Raw genomic sequence first — 16,062 nt, 5'->3', positions numbered from 1 at the left:
GGATTAGGACTGACAGCATGGGGAATCTAAGCCAAAATTGGAATTCCTTATTAGCAAAAGTTACCACATGGCAATTCAGGTAATTCAAACCACTAGTGCCAAGCAGAGTGTTAACAGAGCCATCTGGGGAAATGAAGAGTCACAGAATATCTGGCAATGAGATGTCTCTGAGACTGAGGCAAAGTACTGTATACTTTAACAAATGGCCAATTGCAACATTTCATTTAAACCAGAAGAAAAATATGGCTTACTCTTATAATATATAGAGTACTACATGGTAAGCTTGATGTATAGGACCTTAAGAGACTCATTTAATTGAATAGGTTTTCCCTTCCTGAAAGCAAATCCCAATAAAATTCATTTATTTATTTAAACATGACAGTCTACATTTACAATAAGTATAAGTTAGGACATGTGAAATACAGAGCATGGATGCTTTTCAGCTCAAAGAAATTTGGGGCCAAAAGTCAGGGTAAAAATAAACATATAGTCCTCCATGATACTCCTGAGATTACTCTGGACAGCCCTGCTCTATCTACCCAGACTGATGCTCTTCAAGATGATCCCTGCTGATTAAGAAATACATTTTGAATTAAATGCTCTCACTGTCATACAGGAGAGCAGAAAGTCTACAGAGAATGAAGCAGCAGCGATAAATCAGCTTTCTGTCATAGACTGAGTATCTGTGTATTTTCTCTACTCTCTTTCTAAATAAAATTGATGTCCTTGAAAACAGACATGAATTTTGAATTATAACTCTTGAACCAACTACTAAAGAAGCTGACTTTTGTTTTTATGAAACTTATTTGTTATCATTTTTATTGCAGGCACTCCAAAACACACAAACAATATGCTAAGCAATGAGCATGATGTCTACATTCCACAAGAAACACGAAGGACAAACATTTTAAATTATTTTTTCATTACTTTTTGAATACATTCTCATGACCCAGTGGTATTTTACACCTATTATATCATGTACGTGTTGAAAACAATGCTAAAATGATGCAGAATGAATGTTAAGCATTTGTTGAGAAGTAGTACGTTGGTATAGTGCCTTCACAGAATAGGAAAACAAAATATAATTCAGCAGTTTAATTCAACAAATATTTATCTAAACTCTACAGTATGCCAGATAATGTGTAAGGTTATGGAAGCAAAAATGAATAAGGCATAGTTATGTTCCTCCAGGGGTTAGGACACGAAACCTAAAGGTGGGTGTAATGATAAGGAGTGCTTAAAAATTTCTTATGAGAAGGAAAACTTACCTGAGCTCTGTCCTGACTGATGAGGATATATTTCCTCTGTCTGGAGAGTACATATTTTTACTCCAGTCTAACAATGAACACCTTTCAAAACATACTGAGTTTACTCCATTTCATGTTTGTCATCCCTCTATTCTTTCAGACCTGTATTAATGAGCTCAGGTTGCCATGATAAAATACTGTAGACTGGGTGGCTTACACAACATGCACAGTTTTGAAGGCTGAAAGTCTGGGGTCAGGATGCCAGCATGGTGGGATTCTGGAGAAGTCTCTTCCTGACTTGTAGATAGCCTTTTTACAGTGTCTTACATGGCAGACAGAGGGGGTTGCAGTGAGAGAGAGAAACTTTTCAGAGTTTCTTCTTAAAAGGGCATTACTCCCATCATAAAGGCCAACACCCATGACCTCATATTAATCCAATTATCTCCCAAAGACAATCTCCAGATGCCATTACATTGGGAGTTAGGACTTCAACATATAAACTTTGCGGGGAACAAAACTCAGTTCATAACAAGACCTCTCTCTTTATGGTGTCTCTGACATTCTGAGTGTCAACTAGAGTGTTAGCAGTATTTTCATTGTTCAAAATCCCTTGAGTTTTGCTTTTGTTTTTGTAGACAGTTGAGTAAACAAGAAATACAACTTGAGTCCCAGAGCTATCAAATAATCCAATGCTCATCCCTTGCCACCCCTCATGTTATGTATGCAGCATCGGAAGCCTAGGAATATTAAGCAACTTTTCTATATTCACCCATTTTTAACTGCAAAGCAAGGACTGAGTCCTTTAAGTTCCAACTCGGACTGCTGGCCACTTGACTCATTTACTTCCAAGTGCAGGGAAAACGATTAAGAACATAATTCCAAAGGTAAGCATTAGGACTTTAAAAACTAAATTGGGAAACTATTCAGTGTTACAGTTTTAAGAATTCAGAGCCAAACCTCTGACATACAATGATTGTTCCCATCAACAAATAAAAGACAGCATACTATCATTTCTCCCTTTTACTTTGTTTCTGTTTTCTCTTGTGTGCTGTTAGTATGGTTTTACTAGAAACAAACTGGAATAACTCCTGTTGGACTTCATTTCCAGCTTTTAAGTACTGGCTTACAGAGCAGGCAATACTTCAAAGGGAGTCAGTCTATAGAAATATCAATCAACCAGAGAAAAAGTCCACTCACTACACAGAGGGAGGAAATTGTTCCAATTGGTAAGCAGTGTTCAGCACGATAAAAAGAAGTGAGTCTAAGCAGAACACCCTGACTTACATTACCTTAATTTAACTATTGGAGAATTGAAATAGGAAAAATGAACGGTACATCTAAACTGTGGTAAGACTGAATAAGCTGGACCAAAATGTTTGAATATACTTCTACTTCCAAGTGATGTGGAAGTAGAGAGACCTAAGTGCTATGTGAAACAATATCAAATTATTTTAGTTAGGTAATTGTTACCCTGAGGCTTGAACGATCCATAGAGATATTTCATAATGGATTTGAAGTTCTGAGTAAATTTGGATATTTTTAAAGCATTTTTTCACTAACATCGAAGTGAATTTAGTGTTTCCCTCAAATATGAATGTTGGCAACAAACCATGACTATTAGCTGTATCTGTTAATTTTCATCAGCCAAAATTACAGGTATTTCTCAATCACATCATAGCTGCTGCAAGTATCTTGACATAACATTAGGTAATTACAGTAGTAACTAAGTCCACAATTAGATCTCATTAATTAGTTAATAAAAAAGCAACACATTTTAACATATTATATTTCTTAAAATATAGTAAGAAGTATATTTCAATGTATTTGTTTTCTTTTATGTTTGGTTTCCTTCCAATCTATATAATTATTTCATGCATTTTAAACCATTATTTTGAATTTTAGGAGGGTACTAGCAGGACACTTTTAGTTGTCAGAGACAATTAAACACATGCACACACACAGATTTGAGGATTGCATTTCAAAACCAGACATACCAATTTCACACTTGCATCAGTCATCCTGGGGCCTCAGTAATGTAGACAAGTCCATTGGAAGGAGTAGGAAACCAGTATGCAGAACAGAAGTTGGTGTTGTCTTACCCCTGAGGGCACCTCTGCATGTATGGCACAGTGTGCACATCCACCTGGCAAACTTAAATGTGGTTCAGGGAGGATTTGTTATGTGAAGATGTCCAATCCAAATGGGTAGGTTACAACAACAGGAATAAGGTCAGCAGAAAATGTTTGAAATATTGTGTCATCAACAGCATCTTAGTTCTGGATAATCATTCCACTCAAGCAAATGACTCCAGCCAATGTCTATGGGATACTTGGATCAAGATCCAGTCACCATGACACCAGAAAGACAATAAAAATATTTTATATGACCTACCCTAAATACTATTTATAATAATTTTAAAGTATAATTCTGATTCTGAGAGGGAGCCAAGGTAATACTTATTGAGTGCAAACCATGTGTAGATACTGCCCTTTATCTGTATTATCTCATTTAGTCATAATAATCACATGAGGAAGATTTTCTTCTTTATTCCCATTTAATTTGAGGATTTGAAACCAGAGAGATAAGTAAATTACCCAAGTTCATAAAATTGTAAGTGGAGTTGCCAGAACTAGAGTTTAAATCTCTCAGATTCCAGAATTCATGGACTTAACTGCTCTAACAGATCCTTTTCCTGGACCACAGCCAAAGAATTCTTAGGCAACCCCAGGTTCAGTGGGCAGCTGAGATGCTAAGCATAAGAAATCAAGGAGAAGCACAAACTGTGCAATGTCAGGATGGCCAGATAACCCTCCACCACAACATGAGACTAACTGAATGGGTCTCATCCAGTTACGATTTTATCCCTCACCTATAGGAACATTTGACACTATTTGGAGACTTTTTTTGATGTAAATAAATTGAAAGCATGGTGCTAACAGCATCTGGGGGTAAATTTGCTAAACCATTCTACATTACCCTGAAGAGTGTTCCCTGCTCCCTGAGAATTACCGACCCTGCTATCTCACCGGTGCTGAGGCTGAGGCTGAGAAACTCTCGGTTGATCTCATTTACTTTAGGCACTCCCCAGAAGCTGGTCATATTTTGACTCCTGCCTGCTGAGCGTGGGTCTGAGTCATGACGAGAACAGCCTTGGCATGTGGAGCCAGGCTGTGCCCACACAACATATGCAGCATACGTGACTCTACTTTGGAGGGCCTGAATGAGGAAGAGTCTAGTGCCAAGTGATGAAATGAGAACAATTAGTAGAGAGTTCACTAAATTTAGCTGCTTTTCCAAAGCTTACAAGAATTTTAAAGATTTTCCATCAGAAAAACATAAATCTTACAATATATAATGTTAGATTTTCAAGTGTATCAGCCTTTAATACTTTCAGATGTCTTAGGATTCATCTGTAATTGTTATGCTTTATTACCCAGTCTTATTTTCATGAAGCCCTTCTCACAACATGGCAAATTACAATATTCTATGGAAGTAAATGTAAAGCATGTTTTATTTACTATTCTTATGCATCAGTATTATATGGAATTAACTAACAAATTCATGGCTTTCACAAGAAAGTAATTAGGCAATAAAATTCTACACTTTAAAAAAATTTATTCCATGTGCATAGCATTATATTGCTAGTTTACATTAATGCTAGTATTTTGAGTTAAGCTCCTTCCATTAATTTTAATCTTCAAGAGGACATGGACCAGGTCTTTCTCATACTTTATACAAATCAACATAGATACAAGTAGAAAAAAGGCTGGGTAAATACTGATCAAGTTGTAATCTAAACATTGAAATACATTTTCTCTATGTTCAGTAATTTTCATCAATGATAAAGAACAGGCAATGATGTTGTGATGTTATATTCATTTGGTACTATAAAAACACTGCCTAAAGTCAGTAAGCTTTTCAGGGCCTCATCTAAATAAGTGACTTAAAAATATATGTTTACTTCAGAATACCAAAAGAGAGCTTAACAATAAAAATTAATTACTTTAATTAAGTTTCAATAATTATAGTATCTAACTTCATTAATTATTAATACAGTATTTCCAAATACATCATATTTTCTTTGCTTATCAATAATGTCTTTGCTTATAAAGACCTGACAAAATATTTTTAAAGGCCAAGTTGTAAAAATAATTTTATCTTTTCCAGCAAAAATATATTTAGAAGGGAAATATGATATAAGATGAAACCTTTACAATGTCCAAGGCCCCGAGGGTCTTAAAGTGACAATTAAATCTAAATCTTTGTTTGCTATTCTGCCTCTTTTTATTATTTTACTGAGGTTACCTCCTAAGATGACAAGAAAGACTAACTGCTAAAATTTAAATAATGTCACCAATTTCACATGTCAAATGCAGAAGTGAAACATCTATAGTCAAAAAACACAAACTCTCTCTCCAGCCTCATTCGGAGCCAGAAAAAAAAATATTAATGATGCTTTTCTTTTTTCTCCCCTGTAGTAACTATTATTGCATTCTGAATCAAGAGTCAATGTCTTCTATTGACAATGCATAACACATCCATGTGCACTTGATAAATCAGGAGTTAACCTTTGTTTCTTTATAATTAGGTTATATCTCCAGTCCAGGAAAAACAATTTTTGAATGATAGGTTAATTATTATTTGCTTGTTTGAATGAATATATCAAATAAAAAGTAGTGTATTAAAATATTCATGTCCCTTAATAATTAAGTAGCTAGTTAGAATGGTAGATCATTTATGTCTGCAGAGAACCTGAGCTGATAGTCAAAGAAAAAAGAAAGCATAAGCAAATGTCAGGTAGGGTTGTGATTTGGAATTATATGAATATAGCCAACCCTTATAACTTATTTTAAAATGTACCCTAGCCTATCTTTCCTAGGAAATAGAGCTTAAAATGATTTTTAGAAAAAAATCAGGTGTTAATGTTTATTGGGTGCAACAATTTTTCAGGGCAGTAAGAATGAGGAAAATATACAGTGTGAGGGAGAAAAATGAGAAGCAAAAGAAGGTGACTTATTATCGCTGTAGCCATGGCTTCAAGACAAGCTGGAAGGTGCATTGTGGAAGAATAGAGAGATAATTTATATGTCAGTAAGTCTGATCCTGGTTTCCTACTTCTTTGTATAATTATGTCCTGGGCAATATCTGCGGTAAACTTATATAAAAATAATTAGCTAACATGAATTGAAATTTTACTAAACATTCTGTTGCTTTTATTTAAATCTGATACTCCTACATGAGGGCCAACCTGGTATAAAAAGCCCAGCCAACCATTAGAAGGAGTGTGTCCTTTAAGGTATGTTAACCCAGCATGCAAAGTCAAAATTGATTGTAGGGAGGCCGATGTGAAATATCAGACCCTGAATAGAGTGGGCAGAATGTCTATATGCTCAAAAATACTACTTTCTAAGCACTGTTTTCTAAATATTATTTTCCACTAAAAGGAAAAAGGGCTATTTGTGGAACTAACTAAGAGAAACATGAAAAAGTATTTTGGGATGATGGACCATCAAGGTGGAAATGTTCTCTAATATGGTCCATTTTTTAAAAAACGGAAATCAAACCTCTTTGTACTGCACCTCCACTATTATTTAAACAATTATGTTTGTGATTATTTTAAAATAAAAGAGAAGAGGCATAACATTTCATAGGCATATATAAAAATTGAAAAAATGTAAGATTAGAGTAATTCAGTTTAATAGCAAGTAATAAGCAAATTACATATTTTAGATAGGTTCAAATCTATGCTTAAATAGATAAATTAACAATAGTAATTGGGGATTTCAATACACTAATTTCAATAATTGTTGGAGCAACTGGACAGAAAGTTAGCAAAGTTAAATAAGTCTTAAACAATATCAAACAACTTGACCTACTAACTAGATCTGTTCTACAAACGTCAAACTGACATTTATAGAACACTTTACCCAATTGCTACAGCATGTACATTCTTTTCAAGCACACATATAACATTTTCCAAGATATACATGCTAGGTCATAAAACTAGTCTCAATAAATTTTTAAAAATTGAAATAATGCAAATGTTCTCCGAGAGCAATGAAACTAGACATTTGCAATAGAAAGAAATCTTAGAAGCCACACATATTTGGAAATCAAGTGACATACTTCTAAATAAACTATAGGTTAAAGAAAAAAATCAAAAGGAGAATTAGAACATATTTGAAATTAAATGTAAACAAAAACACCACATCAAAAGTAACTGGAGGCAGTTAAAACAGTGCTTGGTGGAAAAATATAACTCTAAATACCTATATATTTTTTTAAAATCTCAAACCACTTACCTAAAAGAGACTCCTCTCTAACTCATTTTATGAGGCCAACATCATCCTGATGCCAAAACTTGGCAGAGACAAAATAAAAAAGGATAATTTCAAGCCAATATCTCTGATGAAAATTGATGAGAAAATCTTCAATAAAATAGTGGCAAACCGAATTGAGCAGCACATCAAAAAGCTTATCCACCACGATCAAGTTGGCTGCATCCCTGGGATGCAAGGCTGGTTCAACATACACAAATCAATACATGTAATCCATCACATAAACAGAACCAATGACAAAAACCACATGATTATCTCAATAAATGCAGAAAAGGCCTTCAATAAAATTCAACAGCCCTTCATGCTAAAAACTCTCAATAAAGTAGGCATTGATGAAATGTATTTCAAAATAATAAGGGCTATTTATGACAAACCCACAGCCAATATCACACTGCATGGTGATAAGATGAAAGCATTCCCTTTGAAAATTGGCACAAGACAAGGATGCCCTCTCTCACCCCTGCTATTCCACATAGTATTGCAAGCTCTGGCCAGGGCGATCAGGCAAGAGAAAGAAATAAAGGGTATTCAAATAGGAAGAGAGGAAGTCTAATTGTCTCTGTTTGCAGATGACATGATTGTATATTTAGAAAACCCCATCGTCTCAGCCGAAAATCTCCTTAAGCTGATAAGCAACTTCAGCAAAGTCACAGGATACAAAATCAGTGTGCAAAAATCACAAGCATTCCTATGCACCAATAATAGACAATCACAGAGCCAAATTATGAGTGAACTCCAATTGCTACAAAGGGAATAAAATACGTAGGAATATAACTTACAAGGGATGTGAAGGAACTCTTCAAGGAGAACTACAAACCATTGCTCAAGGAAATAAAAGAGGACACAAACAAATGGAAAAACATTCCATGCTCATGGATAGGAAGAATCAATATCATGAAAATGGCCATACTGCCCAAAGTAATTTATAGATTCAATACTATCCCCATCAAGCTACCATTGACTTTTTCACAGAATTATAAAAAACTACTTTAAATGTCATATGGAACCAGAAAGGAGCCTGTATAGCCAAGACAATCCTAAGAAAAAAGAACAAAGCTGGAGGCATCACACTACCTGACTTCAAACTATACTATAAGTCTACAGTAACCAAAACAGCATGGCATTGGTACTAAAACAGATGTCTAGACCAATGGAACAAAACAGAGGCCTCAGAAATAACATTACACATCTAAAGCCATCTGATCTTTGACAAACCTGACAAAAACAACAATGGAGAAAGGATTCCCTATTTAATAAATGGTGTTGGGAAAACTGGCTAGCCATATGCAGAAAACTGAAGCTGAACCCTTCCCTTACACCTTATATAAAAATTACTCAAGATGAATTAAAGACTTAAACGTGAGACTGAAAACCATAAAAACCCTACAAGAAAAACCTAGGCAATGCCATTCAGGACGTAGGCATGGGCAAAGGCTTCATGACTAAAACACCAAAAGCAATGGCAACAGAAGCCAAAATTGACAAATGGGATCTAATTTAATTAAAGAGCTTCAGCGCAGCAAAAGAAACGATCATCAGAGTGAACAAGCAACCTACAGAATGGGAGAAAATTTTTGCAATCTATTCACCTGACAAAGGGCTAATATCCAGAATCTAAAAGAAACTTAAACAAATTTTCAAGAAAAAAACAACCCCGTCAAAAAGTGGACAAAGGATATGAATAAACACTTCTCAAAAGAAGACATTTATGTGGCCAACAACCATAAGAAAAAAGTGCATCATCACTGGTCATTAGAGAAATGCAAATCAAACCCACAATGAGATACCATCTCACACCAGTTAGAATGGTGATCATTAAAAGATCAGAAAACAACAGATGCTGGAGAGGATGTGGAGTAATAGGAATGCTTTTACACTGTTGGTGGGAGTGTAAATTAGTTCAACCATTGTGGAAGACAGTGTGGCAATTCCTCAAGGATCTAGAACCAGAAATACCATTTGACCCAGCAATCCCATTACTGGGTATAAACCAAAGGGTTATAAATCATTCTACTATAAAGACACATGCACATGTATGTTTATTGCAGCACTATTCACAATAGCAAAGACTTGGAACCAACCCAAATGCCCATCAGTGATAGACTGGGTAAAGAAAATGTGGCACATATACACCATGGAATACTATGCAGCCATGAAAAGGGATGAGTTCATGTCCTTTGCAAGGACATGGATGAAGCTGGAAGCCATCATTCTCAGAAAACTAATACAGGAACAGAAAACCAAACACTGCATGTTCTCACTCATAAGTGGGAGTTGAACAATGAGAACACATGGACATAGGGAGGGGAACATCACATACCAGGGGCTGTCATGGGGTGTAGGACTAGGGGAGGGATAGCATTAGGAGAAATATCTAATGTAGATGTCAGGTTGATGGGTGAAGCAAACCACTGTGGCAGGTGTATACCTAAGTAACAAACCTGCACATTCTTCACATGTATCCCAAACCTTAAAGTATAATTAAAAAAAAAAAAGGAAAACAAACTAAATCTAAAGCAAGTAGAAGCAAAGTGGTAAATATTAGATGTAAATTAATGAAATAACAACAGAAAACAATAGAAGAATAAGTGAAACTGAAAGTCAGCTGTTTAAAAATATTTAAAATATAGACAAATGTTTAGATAGATTGACAAAGATAATAAGACAAAAATTCCCAAAATTAGGAACGAAAAAGGGAACACCGCACTGACTATAAGTAACTAAAAGTATTTTAAGGTAATATTGAGAATAAATTTATGTCTACATATTATAATACTTATATAAACTGAAGAATGCCTAGAATAACAAAACAATTACCAAAACTGATTTAAAAAGTGATAATAGGTCAAGCGTGTTGGCTCATGCCTATAATCCCAACATTTTGGGAGGCCAAGGAGCGCTGATCACTTGAAGCCAGGAATTCAAACCACCCTGGCCAATATGGAGAAACCCCATTGGCCTACTAAAAATACAAAAATTAGTCAGGTGTGATGGCTCGCACCTGTAATCCCCAGCTACTTAGGAGGCTGAGGCACAAGAATCACTTGAACCTGGGAGGCGGAGGTTGCAGGGAGCAGAGATTGCACCACTGCACCCCCGCCTGTGCAACAGAGAGAATCTGTCTCAAAAAATAAACAAATAAACAAATAAATAAATAAGCGATAATAAATATGGGTTTATTTATAACTAGTAAATACATTAAATTTAGAACAAAATATTCCTGCAGAGGAAACTTTATACCCTAAAGACTTCATTGTGAATTCCATCAAATATTTAAGAAACAAATAATATCAGCTTTGTAAACTGTTTCAGAAAGTGGAGAGAGCATTTCCCTACTCATTCTATGATCACACTGATAAAAAGAAAGTCAGTTAAATAACCCATTAATAAAAAAATTAGAGATTAATACTTCTTAACAACATAAGCCCAGAAATCTTTAACAAAACATTAGCAAAATGAATCATCGACACATAAAAAGGATTGTACAAAATAAACAAGTATTATTTATCCTAGAAATGTAAGGTTGATTTAACATCCCCAAATCAATTCATGTAGCACACCATATTAATAGAACAAAGGACAAAAACAGATGGTAATCTCAATAGATTCAGAAGGAAACATTTACCAAAAATAGAACATCTATTGATAATACAAATTCTTAACATACTAGGAGTAAAAGGGAACTTCTTTCAGCTGACAAAGGAAATTCACAAAAACCTACCACTAGCACCATAATTAACAGGGAAAGACTGAATGTGGAACAAGCTAAGGATGTCTGCTCTTACCCCTTCTATTCAACATTGCACCAAAGAGTCTACCAAAGGCAGTAAAGCAAAAACAACAAGAAAACAACAACAACAACAACAACAACAAATACAACTTACTGGCACCCAAATTTTAGAAAAGAAGTAAAAGTGATTTTATTCTTATATAGCCTAATCTTTTATATAGGAAATCCAAAAAAATCTAAGATAACATTATTATTGTCAATAAACAGTTTGGCAAGCTCATAGGATATAAGATCTATATTTCGATATTAATTATGGAACAGGAAAAATCAATTGTATTTTTATATATTATCAACTAATAACCTGAAGAAAATCTTTAAAAAACCTTTTGTTTATAATAGTGTAAGAAGATATAAATTACTAGAAATAAAGTTAACAAAAGACATACAAAGTTTTTATAGTGAAAGTTAGTGGTAGTGGTGAATGGATAGACACAATGTGCTATATCCATAGGATGGAATATTATTCAGCAATACAAAGAATTGAAATATTATTACAGATTCATGCCATAAAATGGATGATCTTCAGAAACATTATGCTATGTGAAATAAGCCAGATACAGGCGACTATATATTATAAAAGTATACTATGTAAATAAGAATAAAAAATGCCCCCACGAATCAAGTTTATAGAGACAGTGTAGATAACTGGTTGCCTGGAACTGGGAATGGGAGTAGGGATCGAGTGCAATAGGCTGGGAGTAATTTGGGGGTTTATGAAAACATTACCAAGCTGGATTGAGGCACTGGTTGCACAAATCTAGAAATTTATTAAAAATCATTTAATCTTACATTTACATTGGCTGAATATGATATTTAAATTGTACATTCATAAAGTTGATTCTTAAAAAAATGATGCTTTTCTGTAACATATTTTCTAACATTTTCTTCCAATATGTGACTTGCCTTTGAATTGCCTAAACTGTGCCTTTCACAGAGCAAGACTTAAACATGTTTAAATAAACTCCGATTTATGAAATTTTTATTTAAAAATTCATAGCCTTGGTGTTGTATCTACACCTCATTGCTAACACAAAGTTGCACTTATTTTTCTTTTTCTTTTTCTGGAAGTTTTATAATTTTACATATTGAATTTAGAGCTATGATTTATTTTGTGTTAACTTTGTATAAGATGTGAAGTATGGGTTGATTTTTCTTTTTCCTTTTTTCGCATATGGACATACAATTTATTCATTATCATTTGTCTAGAAGAAAATCTTCCTCCAAGGAAGGAATTTTCTTTACACCTTTGTTATAAAATACTTGTCTATATTTGGCTGGGTCTATTTCCTGCCTCTCTATTCTGTTTCATTGATCTATGTGCAATCCTTTTGCCAATATCACATTTTCTTAATTACTATGGATTCACAGTAAATCTGAAAATTATGAAGTATTAGTTCTCCAACTTTTTCTTTTTTTAAAGAAAAAAGAAAAAAGCTATACTAGTTTATTTTTTCTTACATATTTTATAATCAGATTTTTAAAAATCACAAAACACTTGATGGAAGCTTATATTATAATTATGTTAATCTTATATACTAAATTGAGAATAATCGATATATTAACAGAATTGAATCTTCCAGTGTAACGCACACAGAAATGATGGAAATGTCTCACAGATGATGGGAATGTCCCAGAGTGGTCAATGATGTGGCTGCATTGGAATCAGTTTGGCAGTTCCTCAAAATATTAAACATCATATTACCCAGCAATTTATTTTTATGTCTATAATCAAAAGAAATAAAAACATATGTTCATACAGAAATGTATACATAAATGCTTACAATAGCATTATTTATAACAGCCAAAAAGTGGAAATACACAATGCTTAAAAATGGATCAAAATATAAATAAAATGTGATAGATACATCTGTAAGACTGAATTGTATTTTTAAATAAAGCATAATATACTGAAAAATGCTACAGCATGGATGATCCTTGGAAACATTATACTAAGTGAAAAAAGCCACTTAAAAGACCATATATTACATACAATGTCCAGGATAGGTAAATCCATAGAGACAGAAGTAGATCAGTTGTTGCCTAGGGCAGTGTGGTTAGGAGTAAATAAGGAGTGACTGCTAATGAGCATGGGGCTTCTTTCTGACATGATGGAAATTTTGTAAAATAGATTATGGTGACTGTTATACAACTCTGAGTATACTAAAATCTATTAAATTTTATACTTTACATAAGTGAATTACATCTTAATACATCTGTTTAAAAAGGCCCGTGTGATTGTGTATACAACTTAGTTCTTAGTCACCAAATACTGGAAACAACCCAGATATCCTTCAGCAGATGTGTGTAGACAAGCAAATTGGAGTATATTCACAAAACAGAATACAGGCAGAAATAAAAAGGAACATATCATTGATTGAATCAAGAAAATTGTAACTCAAAATGTATTTTGATAAGTAAAAGAAGCCAGACACAAAAATCTATATATTTAAAAATTCCATTTAGATGACATTTAGAAAAGTCAAAACTATGAGAACAATAAAAAAAACTCAGTGGTTGCCAGGATTGGGGAGGGGAGAGATGTTCCCTACAAAGACATCACACAGATAAATTGTAATGATAATGGAACAGTTCTGCAAAGTTCTGTAGTGTTGGATACATGGTTCTACGCATTTGTCAAACTCTGTAGAACTGTATACCATAAAGAGTGAACCCTACTGTGTGCAAATTAAAAAAGCAAGCAAACAATAAAAACAGAAAGTTCAAGAAACTCAAGGTGAAATGTGACTGTGACAAATTATTCTAGCTGTATTTTAAATGTGTGACATAACCTCACTGAAGGGGCTGGAAAAAAATAGCTGACCTGAGTCACTTTGGAATACTGTGTTCGATTTGATTCTACAGACAAAAAGAATTCTACAAAAACACTGTACTCTAGTTGCTAAATTTATTTCTTACATATTTACAGAATAACAATTCTGAAAATATCTTTCTTGTATACAAAGGTTGAAATAATAAGTAAACATTTGTAGATAATGAGAATGAGATAATCACTGTCAGAGAAGGAAGCTACAAATAACCACTAAAGTAATAGTAGAACAAACCCTGTGACACTAGACTAGACTAGGAGATAGCTGTGTAAACCTATGATTTTGATTTCCAAAACAATTTTTCAGGAAAAAAAGCCAGAACTCCTTGGAGAAATGGCAGGTTTTTAGGTAGAGTGGGAAAAGGGAAATATAAGATGAGACTGGGACATCCTGTAATGTCAGAAAACTAAAAGGTCTAAAGAAAATGCTTCAAAAAATGAAAGAACAGATGCATGTTGAAAAAATACATGAACCATTTAGAAAAAGTTCCTAATGGCCCATGTTTAGAACAATGTGAAAGCAAAATAAGTATTATATATTAGATTATGACCATAGACTAAAGTGAATATCTATGATTCTACTGATATAAATGACGAAGTAAAGAATTGTGGATGAATTATTTCTTACAAAATAATTCCAAATTATAAATGGAGAAAAGAACCACAGAAATAAATGCTGAAGGCAAATTAAATAAAAATGCAAAAATTAAAATTAGTGGACAAAACGTTAAGAAGAAACAAAATATTTGTTTGTTTGTTTTTGTTTTTGTTTTTTGAGATGAAGTCTCACTCTGTTGCCCAGGCTTGAGTGCAGTGGCACAATCTCGGCTCACTGCAACCTCTGCCTCCTGGGTTCAAGTGTTTCTCCTGCCTCAGCTCCCTGAGTAGCTGGGACTACAGGTGCGCACCAACACGCCCAGCTAATTTGTGTATTTTTAGTAGAGACAGGGTTTCATTGTGTTAGCCAGGATGGTCTCAATCTCTTGACCTTGTGATCTGCTCACCTAGGTCCACAGATAATTTAGTATTTCTCTCTCTAGCAAGTGGACTTAAATACCCCTTTTCTTGAGTGCAAACTGTACTTAGTGACTATTTTTAACATACAGAGAATGGAAAGGGAAAACAGTAACTTTGCAATGGAGAACACCTGGTAGATGACATGTTACCCAAGTGATTCAAGTTAATGTCACCAGGATTAAATTATGTTGATATTCTGTACCCCTGATATGATATGATAAGCAGGGCACTTCACCTTTGTAGTAGTTTTTTTTAAACTCGTAATCCCAGCCTAATCATGATAAAATATGGATAAGCCCTAGTCTGCAAAATAGCTGACTAGTTCTTTTCAAGTGTTAAGGTTATGGAAGACAAGAAAAGACCAAAAAACCATTACAGATAACAGGAGACTAAAGAGACTTGAAGTAAAATTGTGACTATATTTTGAATTACTAAGAAAATTATTTTCAACCAAGAATTTCATATCCAAACTAAGCTTTATAAGTGTAGGGGAAATAAGATTATTTTTAGACAAGCAAATGCTGGGATTTCATTACCACCAGACTTGCCTTACAAGGGGTCCTGAAGGGAATGCTAAACCTGGAAAGGAATCACTACAAAAGCATACTTAAGTACATAGACCAGTAACACTATGAAGCAACCACACAGTCAAGTCTGTGTAATAAAGAGCTAACAATATAACAGGGAAAATCTGCACATATCAGTACTAACCTTGAATGTAAATGGGCTAATTGCTCCAATTAAAAGGTATAGAATTTTTAACTTGGATAAAGAAGCGTGACCCAACAGTATGCTGTCTTCAAGAGACCCATCTCACATGCAATGACACCCATAGGCTCAAAG

General features: G+C 34.1%; 1 pseudogene; it reads left to right on the top strand.

Annotated features, from left to right (window-relative positions):
* LOC107966730 (myosin light polypeptide 6-like) overlaps nt 1-16,062 on the top strand; it is a 47,311-nt pseudogene that overhangs the window by 19,853 nt on the left and 11,396 nt on the right.

The sequence above is a fragment of the Pan troglodytes genome, chromosome 8 (genome assembly GCF_028858775.2).
Source record: "Pan troglodytes isolate AG18354 chromosome 8, NHGRI_mPanTro3-v2.0_pri, whole genome shotgun sequence".
Taxonomy (NCBI): domain Eukaryota; kingdom Metazoa; phylum Chordata; class Mammalia; order Primates; family Hominidae; genus Pan; species Pan troglodytes.
This window is presented reverse-complemented; position numbering and strand designations above follow the sequence as displayed.